Source organism: Sardina pilchardus, chromosome 6, assembly GCF_963854185.1.
Source record: "Sardina pilchardus chromosome 6, fSarPil1.1, whole genome shotgun sequence".
Taxonomy (NCBI): domain Eukaryota; kingdom Metazoa; phylum Chordata; class Actinopteri; order Clupeiformes; family Clupeidae; genus Sardina; species Sardina pilchardus.
Genome location: NC_084999.1, coordinates 3,366,572 through 3,377,585, shown reverse-complemented (window position 1 = coordinate 3,377,585; position 11,014 = coordinate 3,366,572). Strand labels below are relative to the sequence as shown.

Below are 11,014 nucleotides of genomic sequence, written 5' to 3'. Positions count from 1 at the left end.
GGTGTGATGAGCATAGCTGACCCCTGTGCACTACGTGCAGAGATGAATGGGGAAGACCAACACAAGTGAAACTAAAGCACAGCAGGCCAGTGACACTAGCGCAGTCCGGCACGCGTGCTTTGGACTCAGGAGAGGTTAAAGGGCACGTCATTCAGAATGGCGCCAATATCTCCCAAATGGAGACGGCACGAGACAGCAGGAAGTGGAGTCGAGCTGATGCGAGTGGCCGCCAGAACAGGAAAGACGGCCCGACCCGGCACGCCTCCACCTCCACCTCCACCTCCACCTCCACCTCCACCTCCGCCGTGCGTTCCAGGGCAGCGGCGCCACAATGCAGGGACGCTCCTGTGGCATCCTCACACGGCCCCGCTGCCCTCACCTGTCCTCACCTGCCCTCTGCACCACACCTGAACAGGTGGGAGGCTCACGGGCCGCCTGTGTGTGTGTGTGTGTGTGTGTGTGTGTGTGTGTGTGGAGGACAGGTAGGCGCATGAGCAGCACCGGCAGAGCCAACAGGTGGCTAGAGGTAAGTCGAGAGAGAGAGAGAGAGAGAGAGAGAGAGAGAGAGAGAGAGAGAGAGAGAGAGAGAGTTGAGTGGAGGCAGGGAACTCCAGCCAGCCCCATTAAGTAAATTACACAGGTAGTTTAGTTACCATGCCACAGCTGAACACAGGAGGAGAGGGGGGGGGGGGGAGAGAGAGGGGGGGGGGGGGGGAGGTGAGGAGAGACAGGCGGACTGATAGACAGGTAAAGATGGGGGAGAGGAGGAGATAGAGAGAGCATGAAGGAGAGGTGGTGGCGATGGGAAGAGGGATACACAGAATGAAAGAGAAGGATGGAGAGAGGGGGAGAGGAAAGTGAGGAGATCACTTACAGTAACTGATATAAAGTATAATAAAAAATAAAAACTGCCTCACAAGACCTCAACTGAGCGGCGGCACACTAGCCCTTGAAAGAGAAGAGTGAGAGGGATGATTCAGATGCGATATCACCAACCCCTCAGCCACACACACACACACACACACACACACACACACAAACACACCTGGAAAACTGAGTACTTAAGAACCGTCCATTTAAACGTCAGTGGCAGGTATTAGAGGAGGACAGGCGACAGGTCTGTCTTTGACGCCACCGATCGGAGGAAATAAAGGGGCCGTATTACAGTCGCTTCTCGTGTAACTACAGCTTGTGACGCGACACGGGAGTCAGATGGAGCGGCCAACGGCCAACCCCAGCCTGCCCGACGGGTTCAACCGGTCCGTCACAACCGTTCTGGGCGAGTCAGCAACACTCTGGGAAACAAGCGTATGAAGCCAACTGGATTTCCAAAATGCCAATTCACTGGCGTGTATTTTAGGTTTTATAAAACTACATGTCGTGAACTTTAATAGAAATGCATTGCCATATTCACAACCCAAATTATTTAGGCCTAGCATACACATAAACAAAGCACCATCATGCGAATGATCCACAACAACAAAAGTGGAAATATGTTTTGCACCGGAGAGAGAAGGCACATCGTTTGAATTTGATTGCCCGGCGGCCGTAGAGGTCGTTGATGTGCGTGACAGCAGTTTTGGTTTTGGATGTCGTCCGGTGCTGCGCGCTATAATTAGCAGACAGGCTATACCGAGGTCTGCGCGAGCCTGCTCACCTGTCCACAGAGCGCGCAGGTAACGCACTCGACACCAGTGCGCTCAGCGCAAACACACAACACGACTGTCACAACAAACATCGTTATGTCGGGAGCTAATATTTAAAATCCTAAAAGGCGGAAAGCCAGTCGAAAACGATGGGTAGAAATGATAGCAGACACGTCACACGGGAGTTACCGAATACCCGTGACGTGGTTAGTCCTCCCGTGACCCCGGACAGAAGTGAAGGGAAGGAGGGTGCTGTGGAATTGGTCATTTCGCTATCAAGTCTTACGGCAGAGAGCATCAAAAACATGAAAATATATGTGTTCTACCGGACGAATTACTAAGAGATAGTTTACCTGCGCCGGTGTGTCACCTGCGTTGTCTTGGCTTGTCCCACCTGACCGGTTCTTACTTCCTGGATTCAGACTCTGGCTGTACCACCCCCGTTTGCCCCCCTCCTGTATCTCCCCGGGGAATACCTTCTCCCCTGACTCGCTTCACCGGCACTCTCTTAGCAGCGTGGCTTATATCTCCGAGCGGGTATCTTTTAAGCGCCGCTCCCCGCTGTCTGGACTCCGTAGCCGGCGTTTCTGATCCCCCCCTCGGCTCTCCTCTCTCATCTGCTTGCAGACCGCCGGTCGGATTGGTTGCACTGCCCCCCCCGCACAGAAGCCGCTGGCCCACTCCCGACTCCCAGCTCCTCCTTATACCGAGAACCAGGAAGCGGCTTGCCCTACTTACACCACGCCGCGGATTGGCTCTGGCGGGCTACAGAGAACTGGTAGGGTGGGGAGGGCACTGGGGGGGTCGGTCATGGTGCGATAGGCCAGCGCCGATGTCTGTCGCCCCGAGGAGGATGTGAGCTAGTGAGAGAGAGAGAGAGAGGGAGAGAGAGAGAGAGACAGAGAGAGAGTGTGTGTGTGTGTGTGTGTGTGTGTGTGTGTGTGAGAGAGGGTGAGTGTCTGTGTGTGTGTGGAGGGAGTGAAGGGGGGGCAGCACTTATCACAGGTGGAGGAGCTCCAATAAGTTGTGTCAGTTGTGATTCCATTAGACGGTTTTGGTGTGTGTGTGTGTGTGTGTGTGTGTGCGTGCGTGTGTGTGTGTGTGTGTGTGTGTGAGAGAGAGAGAGAGAGAGTGACGTGTGTGTGTGTATGTGTCGGGGGGGTGTGTGTGTGTGCAAGGGGGGAGTTGTACTCAGACAACGTAAGCAGCTGCTTACTGTAATGGCTTGATGATGAGTTACTCCCCTCACATACTTCTCCTTTTCTGTTTCTCTGTCCTTCCCCGTTTCTGGTTTAAAACACTCACACACACACACACACACACACACACACACACACACACACACACACACACACACACACACACACACACACACACACACACACACACACACACACACACACACACACACACACACACACACACACACACACACACACTCGCTCTCTCCCTCCCTTCTTCTCTCTGTCCCTCCCTTCGTCTGGTGCCATTCTGTCATTCAACAGTCATCTGCAGTTAGCAGGGCTATAAAACATGAAGACAACTGAATATGCAAATCCAATGGCTTGGATGGCAATCAAGGGAAAACTTTTACTTGACAGCACGCGCGGCTCACACACTCTACACACACTCTACAGTTACAGTGCATATTTGTCATGCCGAAGCAAGTGTCACTCTGGAGCCTGGCCCACTGAAATGGCTTATGTTTCTGTCAGAAACAAAACAAACAAGCAGAAGGAATACGGCACAGTGCTCTTAATGGGATACGGTAGACGTTGTGACGCAGTGCTGTTTTTTGCTCGGGCCACTCTTGATCTCCCATAATAAATGGGCGGGTGTACACAGTGGCATGTCATGAGGTAGGGTGTGATTCATTCTGAACTTTGACTTTCGAGTTCCCCAGAGACATTCAGAAGAATATTGTGTCACATCCTGTTTGGTTCTGGTCCGGGTCCGGGCCAGTTCCGGGTGGGTCCACGGGCTCCCTCACCCTGAGCTCGGTGAGGTTTGTCCCGGGTGCCTTGTGATGTGGCAGACATGGAGACCAACGCCACAGACAGAAGACTGACATATAGCAAAGGACACAAATGACATCTGCTACTTACACACTGCTGACATTTCTATCCAAAGCAACATTATGCAATTCATTACAAGAACCGGCCTCCCCAGACCTGCAGGGGTACAGTAGGTGTCTTGCTCAAAGGCACAACGGCAGTCAGGCAGTCAGGACTTGAACTCACAATTTGTCTGGCTACTACTGTATGCTAGCCCAGTTCCCTAGCCACAACACGGCTACTGTTACGACTTCACATGGACTCTGCTCAAAAACAGATAGCACATAATGGCTTATCAGCCAGCACAATAAATGAAAATAGACATGGGACACATGATTAAAAGCATGACATTTGGGTCTGACTGCATGCTCCATGTAATACAGTATGTGATTAAGGCCCTTTGAGCACATGTTGGAACATGACTAGTCCACTCACTGCTGCTGTCAGTGGCATTGCAATTCAACATGCAATGCCGGCCCTATTGGATCCCTCTGCCCCTGCTGTGTGTGGTGGAGTTTTGAGGAACCCAATGCATTCATATACAGGCTTATAATCATAATGTGGTGAGTTATTCAGTAGCCTAATAGACTGCGCATCTACTGCTATATGCAGCTCCTTACACCAAATAACTTTGACAAGATTTGAGAAAGATTCTTTGTAGTCTTTTTTTAAAAAAAATGTCCCCCATTCAAGTTTTCCTCAAAAGACTACAATCTTTCAAGAATCTTTCCCAAATCTTGTCAAAGTTGTTTGGTGTAAGGGGGCCATTGGTCGAGTAAATACCTATGGCTGTCGTCTCATGAGCACGGTGGAAACACTAGCCGTTATAACCTATAATAATATGTGCGACACACTTTATAATCAATAACCATTAGTCAGTTGGCCCAGACATTTTGAGTTGACCTTTGGTGTGCTTTAGCCCCAGAAAGGTTGAGAAGCTCTGGTGTGGACGACGAGGCCTAGCTGGTCCTCACACCTCAACGAGACAGTAGCCAGGTTGGCGGGCGCGCGCTCTGGCGTTCCCATAACGTTTGTGTGGCGCGTGTGCTGTGCTTTGATGCGCTAGCCGCGGAGTGGCCTGTGTACCGAGGAAGTGGGGTGAGTCAGCAGGGAAAACGGCGTTTATGGTAAAGGGAGGCCACCCTACTGTCAAGTGATTCACCCTCTCCAAAACAAAAGCCAATCTGAGCTGCGTTCAAGAGCTACACACGGGAAGATGAGAGAGCAGAGAGAGGGACATGAAAGAGACACAGAGAGAGAGAAACACGACAGAAAAACAGAATTGTCTTTTCTTCCACACACCAAGGCCATTGTGGACTGACATTTGACACACACACACACACACATGCTCACATACCTTGGCCGTAGTCGTGTACACACATACACACACACATGCTCACATACTGTACCTCAGTGGTAGTCGTCTTGCGTACACACACACACACACACACACACACTGCATACACACTAACAACACACACATTACAACATGCACAGTTGCCTTTCATTTTTAGATTCAGAATCAACTTTAGCTTTAGTTTTTCTGTAATGTTCTTCAGTAGTGTTCCATAATTTCCCAACTATTAGCCGCAACATATGAATTGATTTTGCATAATTTCTTCAGCTATGAGGTTAATACACAGGGGCAGTTAATATGTTATTAATATGGTTTTGTTTCTTTTAACTTGCGTTAAACATGGTCCTGCGGCGTATACACACTGCGGCTAAAACACAGGAAATTGCTGTAGTGTAATTTTCTATTCTCAGTAGTGTACTTTGTTATAATATTTTGCTATCATTTCTGTCTTGGAAATTCAGTTATCTTATTATTGTGTTTAAAACTGAAGTAAAAATCTAAAGTAAAACTGCTATTTGGGTATTGCGTATTACTATGTACTGTATGCTAGTATGTTAATTATGAATAATAGTCGATAGTTTTTTAGAGAAATTCCAAGAGAATTTAAAAATTCTTCATATTTTTTTAAAGTGTCATAAACACTTCACATGTATGCTCTTCAAATGAACTGTGTTTTTCTTGGCTTTAAATGTCAAGGAAACTAAAGGAATCACCTAGTTATGTTGGTTTTTAAGTCTACTCCCACCTCTTCACAGATGCACATAATGTGTGAATGTGCGTGTGTGTGTGTGTGTGTGCGTGCGCGCACATGTGTAAATATAGCAGCTTGTGGTTTCCCCCTCTCTTGCTAACCCACGACCCTGGCTGGTGCAGCTTCTGTGTGTGTGTTGTGATTCTGACTGCTACTGTACTGTGATGTGTGTGTATGTGTGTGTGTGTGTGTGTGTTTGTGGGGTGGGGGTGGGCTGTGGGCAGGTTCCCTCACATGTTAAGTAAGGTGTACTGTACTTGTGTTGTGAGTGACACACTGTCTATAGGGAGGGACATATTAATCTCCGGCAAAGAGCTGACAGGAAGTGGGCCAGATCTGGGCCACACCTAGGACCCTGAACATCAGACTTCAGGAACTCATGTATGCATGTCTGCGGCGCTAGCGTGGCTGAAGGTGGCGAAGACCTAATTAGTCATCAGCAAATGGGCCTAAGCTCAATAGCATAGTTGAGCTGGCATTTGGTTATGGTCTGTGTCTCTCCGTAACGCTTGATGTGCCATATGAGGCGTGTCTGTCTGCTGAGTCTGGTCTGACAGGTGTCCTAACCCACTCTTAGTATGAAAGGGAGTGGGTCTGAACACAGACACCACCTTTCAGCCTACTGCAGGTGTTCTGCTTCTCTCAAGGAAACATTGGTGAGGGCAGGTGCCCGCGAGATCATCCTGGTGACATGCTCAGGAGGCTGCCTCATTATTATGGGTGTTGTTAAGTACTGATATACAGTGGTTGTGGTGTGATAATAATTAGCTGAGGTTGTTGTGTGTGAGTAATGGCATCTACATGTACAGCAAGTGATTTGCCCATTTTAGGAAAGTCTTTAGTCAAGAGAGCAAGGAATGTAACATCTTGTGTTTCATCATATTTCATAGTTTAAGATCAAGTCTGCTCAATTCTGCCATAATGCTCTAGTCCTTAATGAAGAGATCTGATGTGAAAGCCTTCAATAGCTACTTCTGTCAAAAATGAGATAACCATGGTTCTCCACACATAGTAAACGTTAATTAAATGATATCGCTTCAAAACTCACTAAATACCACTCTCTTCCTGGTCTGATATATTGATTTGTAGACCGACTCCTTTAGGAGCCTGATACAAAATGCTCATTTAAAAGACAAGTGGTCAAACGGATTTAGAGGGTTTTGCATCTGCATTAAATATATTCTGATGATATTCCTGTGCTTTGTACATGCTAAGGTTTAAAACCCCTTTCTGACGACCAACCAATATGGTATACAGTGTTGCGTATGCTCTGTAGCCTCCTGAAGCAGTTTTCATCAAGGTCCTGAAGCAGTTTTAGTTTTTTTGAGATCAGAAACTCTAATCAACATTAAACATTTCCTATGGTTTATCAAGGAAAATCCTTCTGCTAAGCAGACACATTAAAAGAGTTCTCTTGTAGTATATTTTACATGTACTGTATGTTACAGTTTACATGTGTAGGCCTACATCTTGTGCATCCAAAAAAGTCAGTTTGGATATTACCTAGTCATTTTCTGCCATCTTGTGGCCAAACTGTGCATCTACAAAACCATACAGCCAACCAAACCAAAACTGCTAAATGTATCATTATTAAAACACAAAAAATAAACACACACACAAAAAAAAAGACTTGAAGGATATATATATATATATATTACAATACGGTGCAACAAGATGGATTATTCTCACTCTGTGTACGATGTTGTATGAAGGTTGTATGTTATAAGCCTGCAGCTAACATGTCATGCGACACAGACTGTCACTGTCAAGCTGTAGGGAGAGTGGAGGCTGTGTGAACATACACACACACACACACACACACACATACAAGGGCAAGATGTGTAACATACACACATGCACTTTCTCACTCACTCTGTCCAACATGAGGTTATCCTAGTCTAATTTGCTGAGATCAAAACCCTGTTCTCACCTGGGCCACTGAAGAAAAGGACACACACAGACACACACACACACACACACACACACACACAGAAAAGCTGTTTTTAGACAAGACCTCCTCACAATGCCCTGGCAATTACGTCCGGATCCCAAACGGACCTGAGTGTTCAAACATGACCCTCACGCATGGATATTGTGTGGATGGGAGTTGTTCATGCCAGGCTCCTCAGGGGGACACCCTAGTGGTGGGGCCTGGTAGTGTCAGGGCCGGGTGATTTCCAGGTCAAATCCCGTTTGATGGCGGGGTCATATCTGCAGTCCAGCGCATGTCTGAGAGGGGCTACACATATATGCACACACACACACACACACACACACACACACACACACACACACACACACACACACACACACACACACACACACACACACACACACACACACACACACACACACACACACACACACACACACACACACACACACACACACACACATAATTGGATCCCTGGCTGAACATCCCAGAAAGACTTAAATATATACGTATGCACGCGAACACTATTGAACACGTCCACATACTTCAAAACACAGAGATGATCTGACATGCAATGAGGACAGGACACGATTCTAGTCTCACTTTATTGGCTCATTATGCCCATCAACAGTCCGCATGATCCTCACAACCCACCCTTCATCACCATCTTCATCATCATCATCATTGTTAACATCACTGTCAACATAATTGTTTATGTTATTTTTTATTTATCTATTATTTACTTTTTTGCTCAAAAGCTAAAGCTGTGATAACAAATAAAAAATAAAACATTTGGTCCTTAAATGTACAGTCTAGGCAACATGGTTTTAAGGGTTAAAAAAGAATGTAATCTCACAAAACACCCAAGGACAGCACAGGACAGAACAGAAAAGAGAGAGGAGGAGGAGGAGGGGGCAGGAAGCAAAGTTGTGTGTGTGTGTGTGTGTGTGTGTGTGTATGTGTGTGTGTGTGTGTGTGTGTGTGTGTGTGTGAGAGAGAGAGAGAGAGAGAGAGAGAGAGAGAACAGCAGAGGTTCCTGGACAACTAGGGCTGCAAAAGCAGAGGGGGATGAAAGATGAACAGAGATAAAAGCCAAGTATTTGTGTGTGTGTGTGTGTGTGTGTGTGTGTGTGTCAGTGTGTTTTTATGCACATCTTTAAATAACACACACCAAAGGACAGTCGAAGGGTACATGATGTGTACTAGAAAAGGTGACATACAAGGACACACCAAGAGAGAGAAAGAGGCACATATTTACAGGGAACCTAACCCTAGGAACTAAAGCACTGTACGGTCACGGTGGAGTAGGGAGCAATTTAAGTGCAACACCATAATAACACAATTGAGTTACAGTGACCGGTGTGAACGAGTGGGTCAGCTGTACTGTAAGTGTCCAAACTAACACCAAACACCTGAGACAACAAACTACAAGTGAACTGATCCTAATCAGTTTGATCAATAATAATAATAATAGCAATAATAATAATAATAATAATAATAATAACAATAATAATATTTTTTTTACTGTGACTACCATGTTTTAAGTATTCATCATTGTCATCATTATTCTTATGAAAATGTTACACTTTGGTGAATGCGAGTCAGTCAGGAGCCAGGAGGAGCTGGGAGGAGACAGGAGGAGACAGGAGGAGCCAGGAGGAGACAGGAGGAGCCAGGAGGAGACAGGAGGAGCCAGGAGGAGCTGGGGACTTGGCAGATTCCTTCTCTTCTGATGACAGCGTGTACAGTACCACCAAAGATCCTTCATTACTGACAAGATAGAGCAACATAATGCATCTCTATGGAAGCAAAATTCGAACAGTTCCTGTCTGCTTAAAGAGGCGTGTCGCAAAGTCGTCATAGTAGGATATCGATCGGCAAGCAGTTCAGTTAGAATGTTTCTAGGTCTGCTTAAAAGGGGATTTCGCCCCCCTCCCCTTTGCGAAAACAGAACGCGGAAATGTTTGAACGTTTGCGCCTCTCGCTTTAACCCTCTCTGGTACCACCACTACGGGGCAAAAGCAGAACACAACACAGCTCACTCTTACGCCCTTCCTCTTGAGACTCCCCGCCAGCCCTCTCTTTGGGCTCTACACAGGCGCTCATCAGCCAGGTCTCCAGCCACACTCTGGTTCCCAAAAAGCATCTGAGGTGCGCTTCATATTGGTAAGCAGAGACAGCTATGTTTTCTTTTATTCTGACTTTTTTAAAAATGTGTTTTGTTTGTTAAGTTTGTTTTATTATTAAACTGTTACCCTTGGTCCAGGGTCTATGTTCGCATATCAATTGCCTCCTAAAGCCTGTTTGCAGTGAACTAAAAAAAGCAAACGGCAAACTGTTTGAAAAAGCTGCCGAATGTTTTGCCTCTGTTTGATGAACTGATGGCCCCTCTGGTGTGAACGTGGCCTTGTCATGACCTGAATCTGACTGATATGAGATCTACTGTAGCTCAGATCTAATGCTGTGCCAGAGCCTGCTGCGCCTCTGAGAGCCTGTCACTGTCCACTCTGTGATTGTAGACTCTGTGACTGTCCACTCTGTGACTGTCCACTCTGTGACTGTCCACTCTGTGGCTGTCTACTCTGTGACTGTCTGTGGCTGTCTACTCTGTGACTGTCCACTCTGTGGCTGTCTACTCTGTGACTGTCCACTCTGTGACTGTCTACTCTGTGATTGTTCACTCTGTGACTGTCTACTCTGTGGCTGTCTACTCTGTGATTGTCTACTCTGTGACTGTCTACTCTGTGATTGTTTGTTCACTCTGGGCAGCTGGGTAACACTGGGGCTGCTGGTGTCCAAGCCAAAGATGAGCACAGGCGATTTCGCTCCGTTACACACCATCCAGCAATGGTCATTCCTCTCGGCTGTTGCTTGGCTGGACACCAGCGTTGACCTCTTCCCGACGCTGGACTCAGCTGACATGTGATACACGTGGTGAACCCAGCTGACATCAACACGCTACAACGTACAGCAGTCATTCAGACAGCACACAGGCAACTCCTACAGACTCTTTAGGGACGTCTTCAGTCTGGGAGACTTCTGAGGGCTCACCTCTGGCCTCTTGGGTTCCCATGACTACGGGGTCAGTGGGCGGTCAGTTGTGCTGTCTGTGGTCTGTCCAGTTCCGCTCCATCCTCACCTCCTGACACAATCACTAACACACACACACATGTAGGCTCGGATTCTACTAATAACAGTGTCACCCCCCCTCCCCCATCCTCCGCTGGACCCAGTGCTGAGTGGGTCCCTCCCCTCCCCTCATCCCGCCTCACT

General features: G+C 47.3%; 1 protein-coding gene across 1 annotated transcript in view; it reads right to left on the bottom strand.

Moving 5' to 3' along the window:
* LOC134082423 (zinc finger and BTB domain-containing protein 7B-like) overlaps positions 1-2,325 on the bottom strand; it is a 24,909-nt gene extending 22,584 nt beyond the window's left edge. Inside the window, exon 1 of the mRNA XM_062538129.1 lies at positions 2,000-2,325. The gene's annotated coding sequence lies outside the window, so the exon portion shown is untranslated. The remainder of the gene's footprint in view (positions 1-1,999) is intronic.
* Positions 2,326-11,014: the final 8,689 nt, after the last annotated feature.